At 39.3% G+C, this 10,153-nt stretch overlaps 1 protein-coding gene across 2 annotated transcripts in view; it reads left to right on the top strand.

Moving 5' to 3' along the window:
- Nucleotides 1–434: 434 nt before the first annotated feature.
- The window catches only part of ghra (growth hormone receptor a), a 39,288-nt gene continuing 29,569 nt past the window's right edge, over nt 435–10,153 (top strand). The window contains exon 1 of one of the 2 annotated variants that reach the window (XM_042421628.1): nt 435–962. The gene's annotated coding sequence lies outside the window, so the exon portion shown is untranslated. The remainder of the gene's footprint in view (nt 963–10,153) is intronic. The other variant, XM_042421627.1, reaches the window with a different exon arrangement.

Raw genomic sequence — 10,153 nt, 5'->3', positions numbered from 1 at the left:
TCATTTACATTGCCTATATAAACAGGCAACGTTTTAGTCTTTTGTGGTGTGTTTTGACGCATACTTGTAAATTATGCAGGTTATAAATTGGCACATATAACTTTTTAGGGAAATAGCTTGCTGTAGCTTGCAGTGATTAAATCGCAAATTCACAAGCTGCATATTTAAATTTTAAAAAAAAAAACTCCTAATAATGGATTTTTTTCCTAAATGCATTAAACCATTGGAAATATATAGCCTAGCCTTATTCAAGCACAGCACTTCTTGTTTTAAAAAGCCTCTCCAGTCGATAAAATTTAAATATACTTAGGCCTGAGGGCGACTAAGACAACACAGAAACACCTGTAATGGTGTTATTCTGCATTTTTGCCCACAAAACTTAAAAGAAAAAGTCATTTGGGTTGACCAAGTGTCTACCGCAAAAAAAAACCCCACTATGCACAATTAAAACATATCTTAACGAGACATATCCTAATAAGCTGAAATGATAAAGCCTAATAAAGTGTTTATTCGCTACTTCAGCTAAACTTTGTCACTGAATAGAAAGTGTGGCAGCTACTGGGGGGTTTTATTTTGGAGGTTTAGCCCGGCAGTCTTTCTTTTCTAGCTGTGGTCATGAGGGCGCTTCACCGCCATGTGAAACACACAGACTGGCTCTGTCTCAGCAGCGCACTGAGTATGGCTCTCTCAAAGTCGGCTAGACGATGAACTGAGCAGCAACAGATAAGGAAGCGAAAGGAAAGGAAAGCGACACACAACCGATCTAAAAGATTGGGTGATGTGAAAATCTGGAGAGATCCTTGTGGGCCGAGCAGGCAGAAGTGAAGAGGCAGGAGTTTGTGTGTGAGTGTGTGTGTGTGTGTGTGCCTGCTGGTGCTCTCTCGCTGGCCATCAGATGACCGACTTCTGAAAAGTCCATCGGCGCTGTCCTCGCAGTTTTTCAGCTCGAGGCTTCGTGGAAAGTAAGTGCATTTATGTTATTTTATTTGTTTTTTGTTTTTGTTTTATTCTGGTTGTGTGTTTCTTGCCTACAGTATCTCCAAAACTCCAGTTTTCACGCAGTTCACGCACGGCTCGGGAAATTTCGCTTAAATTGCATTACATTTTTTACACATCAGGCATTGCAAAGTGTTTTTGACCAATCATAAACATTTAGTATGTGCTTACAAGCTGATATAATGCGCACTATTAATAATAGCCTACATTAAAATCACAGAAACTTGAGATTGTTTAAAATTCCGCTGCAACTTGGTGGTGTTGCAAGAGTAGGTAGGCTATTTGGCCAGCCAGTGGATGGGATGAAGTGACAGCCATGGTCGGTTATGACGAATGTAGTCTTTCTACCTGGTAAGTTATCTCCGGTTCATGTCAGTTTTGGGGGGAGTTTGATTTTGTTCCCTCTGTGTCGTGATAAGCAACATCGGTGAATAGAGAGAAATATAAACATCTGATTGAAATGAGATGGAAAGCTGTGATGAAGAAAAAATGGTCAAGGATGAAATATACTGCTAAAAAGAGAATATTCTGAAATATTTGAGATTCTTGATTGTTGACACAGCTTGATGTATGCATTGTGTTATAGTCACTCCAGTGACCATAATACTGCTGATATTAGTGTAGATGCATGATATTGTGCAACTATGCTGATTTTCTTTAGAGATCGTCAATTTTCTTATATGTTACTTTGACCTATTAATACACAGATAATGACAAATGTTAATTAGAAGTTGCCAGAGCTCAGTATGATGTTTTTAAACGTCTTACTTGCTTTAATCGACATACATAACTTCAATTTACAATGATATTAAACTGAGAAAAACATCAGATTTTTAGAGGAACTGGAACCAGCTTATGTTTAGATTCTTCATTGATAAATTACCTAAGCAATTTAAAAAAATATTAATTAAAAATCTTAAACTAGTTACACAGCAGTTGTTTTCATATTGTATAGCTAAATTCAAAACATTTATCTAGTGAAAATGTTTGCCATCCAATATTCGCTGTAAGAGTAGTTAGAGAGTTCGTAATGCTTTGTTTTTTACCCTTTGTTTGCTCTGCATCAATGATTGGCTGTGTTGCACTGGCTGCAGGAGAGCACCTTCCTCCTCTGCTGTTTTAATTAGGCAGTACACCCCACTGTGGTGAGATATGATATCAAATGCTTTGACTATAGTCTGTTTGAGAGATGCAGGTTTTGTGTAAAATGTATTTTTTGTTTAAGAGTTAGTTTTTCCCTGTAGTGGGGTTATTGATTCTTTAAGATCAGAGGTTTTATTTCACCTTGAACAGTTTTTTCAACAGTTTTCACAGTTTTCCTGTGTAACATCTCTGGGACTTTCTCTCTAAACAAAATGATATCACACAGCCGTTTAAAACTCTGCATGTTTTTCATGCCCACTGGATTACATTACTTTAGAGACCAATTTTTAAAATCATCAAACATTTCTCAAACTGCTTGATATGTGTGATATTATGCATATTACAAACACATTTTCTTTAAGGCTGCACAGTTTGATAATATGCACCTAAATGTAACTGAGTCATATTTAATGGGATTTATTGCTGCAACAGTCGCTCGGTAAGTACTAATGCAGAGAAAAAGCATGGTAAGGGACATGCATAATGGCAGCCATTATAGCATCCACCAGGTAGCTGCAGTAAGAGATGTTTTAATAGATGAGTTGAGGACGTTAGTTCCATCACTTTCTATCTCAGTATTCACCACACATTAACACACACAGTAAGTACAGCTGTTACGTTCTATACCCTTTGTCAGCTCACCAGCACTCTGGAAACCATTAGATTTTACACACATCCATGTGCACTTGAATCTCAGTGATGCACATAGTTTGTGTGTCTGACGCAGAGGGAGAAACTGGATTTAAGAGTAAATTGAAGAGGTACATGCCGCACATCTATACTTAGTCTTCCAAAACAACGAGTGGGTTGATTTAAGATTTTAAAAAAAAATATAGGATTCAATTCTGCAGCCCTATGCGGTGACTGTGCACCATTCAAAAGCTAGGAAATTACTGAAATCCGGGTTATTTCACATGTGATTTACGAAGTTTGAATAAATGTCTGACCATGGCAACCAGTTATGCTACCAATGTCAGGCAGCTGTAACAGATGAAAAAGTTTGATATTTCTAAAAATTCTGCTCAACAGCTATTGCTTTAATATCTTAGACAAACTGTTGCATGCCTGTGCGTGCACACACACAGCATGGAATGCAGCAAAGGAGATATTTTCCACAAATATCAATTTTCAGGTCCTTACAGCACACATGTGCTCTTGCTTGCACTCCTTACCTTTCTTGTTCTCGCTCTGATACACACACTTTATTTTATACATACACACACGCACGTGCATACACACAAACACCCACTCTTTCTCCGTCTCTCTCTCTCTCACCTCCCACACAGACTCTTGTGGGGTTTGCAGATGTGTGTCCTGATCTGCTTCCAGCAGAGGCTCTTCTCATGCCAGTGTGCTGACTCTGAGTTTTCCACTCTCTCTCTTATGAAACAAGAGTAGGAGACATTAGAGCCCCATCCAGTAGCCAGATTTGAATGCCTGAGAGCACACACAGACACACATGCGCACAGGTTAAAAATGCATCCTGTGTCTCCCCCAACAGATACACACACATGCACACAACTCAATTTAGTTCAATTAAATTCAAAAAGCTTTACTGGTAATCAATTTAGTAATGGTACAATTTAAATGTAAATTTAACAATGCAAGACAAACAAAAACAGTGCAAGTGTTAATCTACTGATATTAAAATAAAGAGATGTTGATAGTAGGGATAATACAAGACAGCCATTAGTCTTTAAATAACATAAAAACAAACAAAAAACAAAAGGAGATTGTGGCAATAAGTAGAATATGGTAAGTACAAGTATATTTATATATGTCTGTCTGTCTATATGTCTATGTCCTACTGGTTGTCTCTTCTGTCATGGCAAGAAGTGACATATTTAGCAGCCAAAACTGCACATTCTGTCTTTTCCCTCAGAATGAATGAGGAGTAATTTATCCCTTTCTGTCAGACCTTGGAATTCAGGGCAATTTTGTGAAGAATTCCTCCCTAATATTTCTATAGTTTTGACATTCTGTTAGAAAGTGAAATTCTGTCTCTTCATCACGGTGACAGCTGAGCCTGTCCTCTCTGGGCAGCCAGGTCTGGCTGTATCTGCCCTTATCTATTGCCATACTATGGTCACTCAGTCTGTACATGTCTTGTTCAGGTTCTTATCAGTTATTGTGGTTAAGTAGTCTGTCTCAGTATACTGTCTGTTTAGGGCCAAATATGTTTCTAGTTTGTGTTGTGAGCTTGTAATATCATTCCAATAAATTACGTGGTTTTCTTTATTTATAATTGGGTTAGGTCTAATCTTCTGAGTGATTGTGTAACTGCTCTGAGGCTGGCTGGGGTTTGTGAAGTCAGAAGGTGAAGGGTCAGCCAGCCTCAGGACCAGTTGGCTCCTTTCTATGTTCAACTCTTGGAAGGCAAGAGCTTTATAATGGTAACAGTCAGGGTCGCTCTTTTTAATATGGCTCCAGAATTCGATAGATCTTTTTTGAATACATATAAATAAAGGATATTGGCCTAATTCAGCCCTGCGAGCAGAGTTTGGGGTTTTTGTTTGTACCCAGAGAATGCTTTTGCAGAACTCTGCATGCAGGGTTTCAGTTGGATTTTTGTCCCACTTTTGCCCAATCATTTTGTAGTAAGGGGGCCCCATACCTCACTGCCATACAATGCAATTGATTCTATAACTGATTTAGACATTTTGAGCCATGTCCTAATTGGAATTTGGATTCGGACTGAATGCTTGATGGCATAGAAAGACCTTTTTGCCTTTCTTTGAGTTTCCTGTAGAACTAATTTGAAAACCTAGGTAAGTATAGGTATGGTAGTATAAGTATAAGTATTTGTTTGTTTTGTTTGGGTCCGATCTATTTTAAATGTTGGGTCATTTCTCTGTATCTTGATCTTTTTTGGAAGGTGATAATTTTAGTCTTCCTCACGTTAACTGTCAGGGCCTAGGTCTGACAGTACTGATGGAGAAGGTCCAGGCTCTGCTGAAGACCTTCTTTAGTTGACAGCCAATTTGTTATTTTCATATATTGATTTAATTACATCAAAAGACTTCCCCCCCTATACCACTACTCTATTAGTTTAAAAGGTAATCCCTCATGCTAGACTGAATCAAAAGCTTTTTGGAAATCAACAAAGCATGCGTGAATTGTGTCTTTATTTCGATTTATATATTTATCTATTAGTGTGTGTAGGGTGAGAATATGGTCAGCTGTTCTATCATTTGGAAGGAATCCAATCTGACCTTTGCTTCAGACACCGTGCTCGATGAGGAAGTCTATAATTCTTGAATTTAGAATGCTGCAAATAACTTCCAGTTGAAGTTGAAATAACTTCAACTTTCAACTTTTCCACTAAGCATTTTCTGTTGGTATATTTTAACATCTGATTTAAGATGCCATCGGGCCTGCATGCTTTTTTAGGGCTGCACAATCTTCATTTTGTCCTCCATTTCTAATTCTGTGATAGTTGGGTCTGATAATTTTCAATAGCTCTTCATAGCTCAGTTTTTCTGAAATCTGGTCTTGAGTTTGAATCTTTGCAGATTTTCTATATCTTCAAAATGATTTTTTCAATTTAGTTCCAATTTTGCCAGAATTTATTTGACAACAGAGACTCTTTATTTAATTGTAGGGATGCACGATATTTTTTGCTGATATCCGATATGCCGATATTTCCAACTCACTGTGGCCGATTGCCGATGCCGATACTGATACCGATATATGCACATATTTTTTTCCAGATGGCTGAGGAGACTATTATGCATGCAAGCATAGATTGTACCAAGTATGATCAAGAAAGACAATATATGAAGGAAGAATTTAGGAAGCCTTAAAAGAGTTTTCATTGAGTTCATTAGACAGACAGGATTAATGTGTAGGATTTAATCTCTGGTCCACACTCCGGAGCAGAAGGTGGCAGTAATGCAACTAATACGCAGGTTGCCAACTGCCGTTATAAACCAAAAATCCCCCCCCCCCCCCCCCCAAACAGAGTGGTACATCCTGTCAGCTGAGCTGTTTCCTATCTTTGCAGCCGAACTTAGCAGCTCCTCCACGGACTGTTTCTCCCTGATGGCACCGGTGCTTCCTCCGCAGGCTCCACTTCACTCAGCTGCCCGTCAGACCCGCTGCTTCTTCCCACTTTAACCTGAATAACAAACCGGGGCTCGGTGCTCTGGTTGGATCCACATGTTGAACTGGGGCTAACATTAGCTGGGAGGCTAGCTGGCTGTGCCTCCCTCTGGCCATGCTGCGGCTAACGCTCCGCTAGCCTCTCAGCTAACGTATTCAAGTTAAAGTGGGAAGAAGCAGCGGGTCTGACGGGCAGCTTGAGTGAAGTGGAGCCTGGGGAGGAAGTACCGGGACTGTCAGGGTGAAACAGTCCGTGGAGGGAAGCACAGTCAGGCGGCGGAGGAGAAGGCAACGGCCTCTCATAATCGGCAGAAATTGCTGATGCCAATATTTCATTTTAGAGCTTTCATCGGCCGATATCAATGACGTGCCGATAATATCGTACATCCCTATTTAATTGTAATTGGTTTTGTTCTTTTTTTTGTTCTTAGTGTGTTTTATATGGCTTTAGAGTCTCACAGTAACTAAGACAGTGCTCCTGGCTGTCTGGATTCCTGTGTTTTTGGTTTAAGACTTTTCTTAATGTCTACCCTAATGGTTTTGCAGTCTGAATCAAACCACCTTTCCCTGTTCATTTGCTTTGGTTGTTTTGTTTTGCATTTTAAGTTTGATAAAGAGGCCAAATGATCAAATATGTGGTTAATGTTTACCAGATACAGCTTTACGACTTCTGTATTCTGAGGGTAGATCTGGACCAGAAAAATCTAGACAGACTGGATTTCTTCACTGACCATTGCTTCCTGGTTCTGTTCCAGGCTGTTTTGTGCCCATCTGTATCACGTCTTTATTTTGTGGAGCTTACAGGGTTGAGAACATATGTTACCGGTGTCTGCCCTTTTCAGATACAAAGTGAACTGAGAGTGATCTGATAGAGGTGTTTGTTCTCTCAGCGTGAAGGCTCTAAAAGAGGTTTGGTTTAAATCTGTTATAGCATAATCAACAGTGCTGTTTCCAAGGTTTGGTTGCCAAGGAAGTTCAGGTTAGCGTCAGTGATGTAACTGCCACCTTCAGTACTAGTAAAGTCTAGCTCCTCACCAGTTCTAGCATTTAAATCTCCAGTGATCAGCACAGATCCCTGGGCCCTCTTCTTTTGTGGTGGAGAAAATTTCATCATTGAAATATGGAGATTCTATTGGGGGAATATAAATTGTACATAAAAATAGTTTCTCAGTGGAAATTAAATGTTTAACCAAATGTGATATTTCCCTTTTTTCATTATTTCTATTGAGTCTGCTAGTTCTGACTTATACCATATCAGCATTCCCCCTGAGTCTCTGCCCTGATTGTCTCTATTTTGTTGATGTGACTGTAAACTCTCTATAGTTAGGGGGACAACCAGTGGGGGCACCAAGTCTCTTGCAAAATAACAATATCAACATCACTGACCTTGTCAAAGAAGTCAAAGTTTCTACTTTTTAAACAAATAAATAAGAGTTTAAACCCTGAAACAGATATGCTAAATCATGTTAACCACAGGTTCATGAATGTATGTAAATACATCCAACAGTCCAAGGCCTATTAGGAGCAGCTGGTCACTGCGGTTTTCAGGCCCCACCTCTTGCCTGAGCAGCCCTGCCAATTTGGGCTCTTCTTCACCAGTGTCTGGTGCAACACGCAGGCTCAAATTTTGTTTATTTTAAAGAAAGAGGTTAGTGGTGAAGGGGAGGGCAGAGAGCAGAAAATCTATTTGGATGATGCTTGTGTAATTATTGAGAGACCCAACAGTGGACCTTGGACTACTGTGTGTATGTGGATTCACAAACATGGATATTTTAAGTGATCTTGATGAAATATGATAATTTCTGTATTAATATTTGTGAAATCACACACAATGGTTACCAAACAGTATGGTAGGATAACCTTACCTTGTTGAGGCAGAGTTAAGTGACTTAAGATGCTCCGTGAAATGAATTAACCCTGCCAAAGCAGTGCTCAGAAGTCTATGGATTAACTGTAAGTGAAGGACGTGTTGTGTTCAACAGCAGTTGTCATTTTAATATGTGAAGTTGATTTTCAGTGATGTCAAACTGGATTCAGTAATGGTTCGTTCTTTTTAAACCAGTCAGGAAAATCTAAATTTTATGAGTCCAACTCATGTGTCCACCAAGCGTCTTTTTCAGGGCGCTATCATCTTTTCTCAATTATTATCAGTGTTTTAAAGAGTCTCAGGCTGCTTCCAAGCACCTAACTTTTTTTTTTTATAGTGCTCAGCCTTTTTATGTAGCTGTTTTTGAGTGCTATTTGGGTAGAACTTAAGATTCCAACTTGTCAGAAGCGTAGGAAAGCATAATGGCTGAACATTAAATCTTTTTGGTGAGTTTTTGTGTGCACATGTTTCATATTTGGCTGTTTTCTTGTGGTATCATCCTGCTAGTTAGCTAACCTTTTTCCCCAGAGTGGTGGTTCCTTGCCCCTTTCAGTGGTTTTCCACCCATTGAAGATGCCTTGTGGTGTCACACTTTCTTGCTTTATTTATATTGGCTTCATTCCATGATTACAGTTGATTGCCTTTGGTGGAATTTGGGTCTGAAATCAGACCCTGAATAGCCTGGGATTTTGTTATGGAGGTTTGGCTGGAAATTCAGTGAATGATTCCAAAGCAATTAACAAGGTCATACTAAATTGATCGACATCTTCTTTTATTTCTCCTTTAGCCTCAATTAGCCCAGTGAGATAATTACTTTGAGCTTGGAGTTTGTAGTGATGGACAGACTGCAATGAACAAGAGAGAGAGGGACTGATGAAAGGAATGAAAGATATAATGAAGAGTGGATTATGAGTGAGAAAAGGATCAGGAAAGCACTAATGGGAGACATTACAGTCAAACTAAAGCCGGCTCAGCCTACAGGCGTTTTGGGCTTTGGGCTTTATCCCCGATTCACCCCTCTGGAAATCGGAGGAGAAATCTGGGACCTTGGTTGATACTGATATTCAGCCCAGATTATCTGGTAATGTGAGGGGTTTACAGATCCAATCTTAAAGCTCCAGAACTGCTTGTAGACTGATCAAGGCTGCCCTGATGATTTCAAACATGTTTGATATTTAGGAGTTGTCACTACTTTCCGAGCGGGACCACAATAGCCAATGAAGGAGAGCTGACAGTGTTGCCAAGCAACATTAGCTAACAATGGCTAGCATACTACTGTTGACAGATTTTAAAACTGACAGTTGAAATCTCACCTCCAGTTCTTGCTGAAGAACAGACAACCTGTATTGACTACGTCTCCCCAACCATTTTTTCATCCAGACTCGTTTAGCCTCCTGCTTTTATTTTTTCTCACCACAAAGCATTTTGTTCGCATCTGCTTCCCCATGAGATCACATGAGAACACGTGAGGTGGTGCATTGCTCCCTCTGGCACGATAATCTTAATATCCTATGGTGTGTGATGCACCATTATTTTCAAATCTTGTAGTGTGTGTATGTTTCGGATTAGAGGGAAGAACATCTGTGAAGTTCCTCCTTATGTACGTGATGCGATTTCAAAATCGGTTAAGATTTTAAAACTTCTGGAGTCTAAGCCAGGCATAGAACCCCTAAAGTCATTGAAAGGCTTATGTAGTCCTGAATATCTTAACACTGTGTGATATTACTGAGACCTTGTTAGACTAAAGGCAGAGATTAGGTTACGTACAGCATTTATAGCCCCAGCCTCACTCCAGAGGACCCAAATGGAAAAATCATTATAAAAGATAGTGTATCAAAATTGAATAAAAAGAGTATCTCAGTATAAAACAGATGTATGACGGTTTAAGAACAGGTCAATCAGGTATTCAGTGATGCTGTAAGGTCCAAGTCCAGTTTTACCTTTAAATGAACCTTTGTGGATTTTTTCTCCTGTACATCTATCACCTAAAAAAAAGCATTTTTATGTATATATCTTTTTTTTTCATTGTTAATTAGTGAGCCACCG

Source organism: Thunnus maccoyii, chromosome 9 (genome assembly GCF_910596095.1).
Source record: "Thunnus maccoyii chromosome 9, fThuMac1.1, whole genome shotgun sequence".
Taxonomy (NCBI): domain Eukaryota; kingdom Metazoa; phylum Chordata; class Actinopteri; order Scombriformes; family Scombridae; genus Thunnus; species Thunnus maccoyii.
This window is presented reverse-complemented; position numbering and strand designations above follow the sequence as displayed.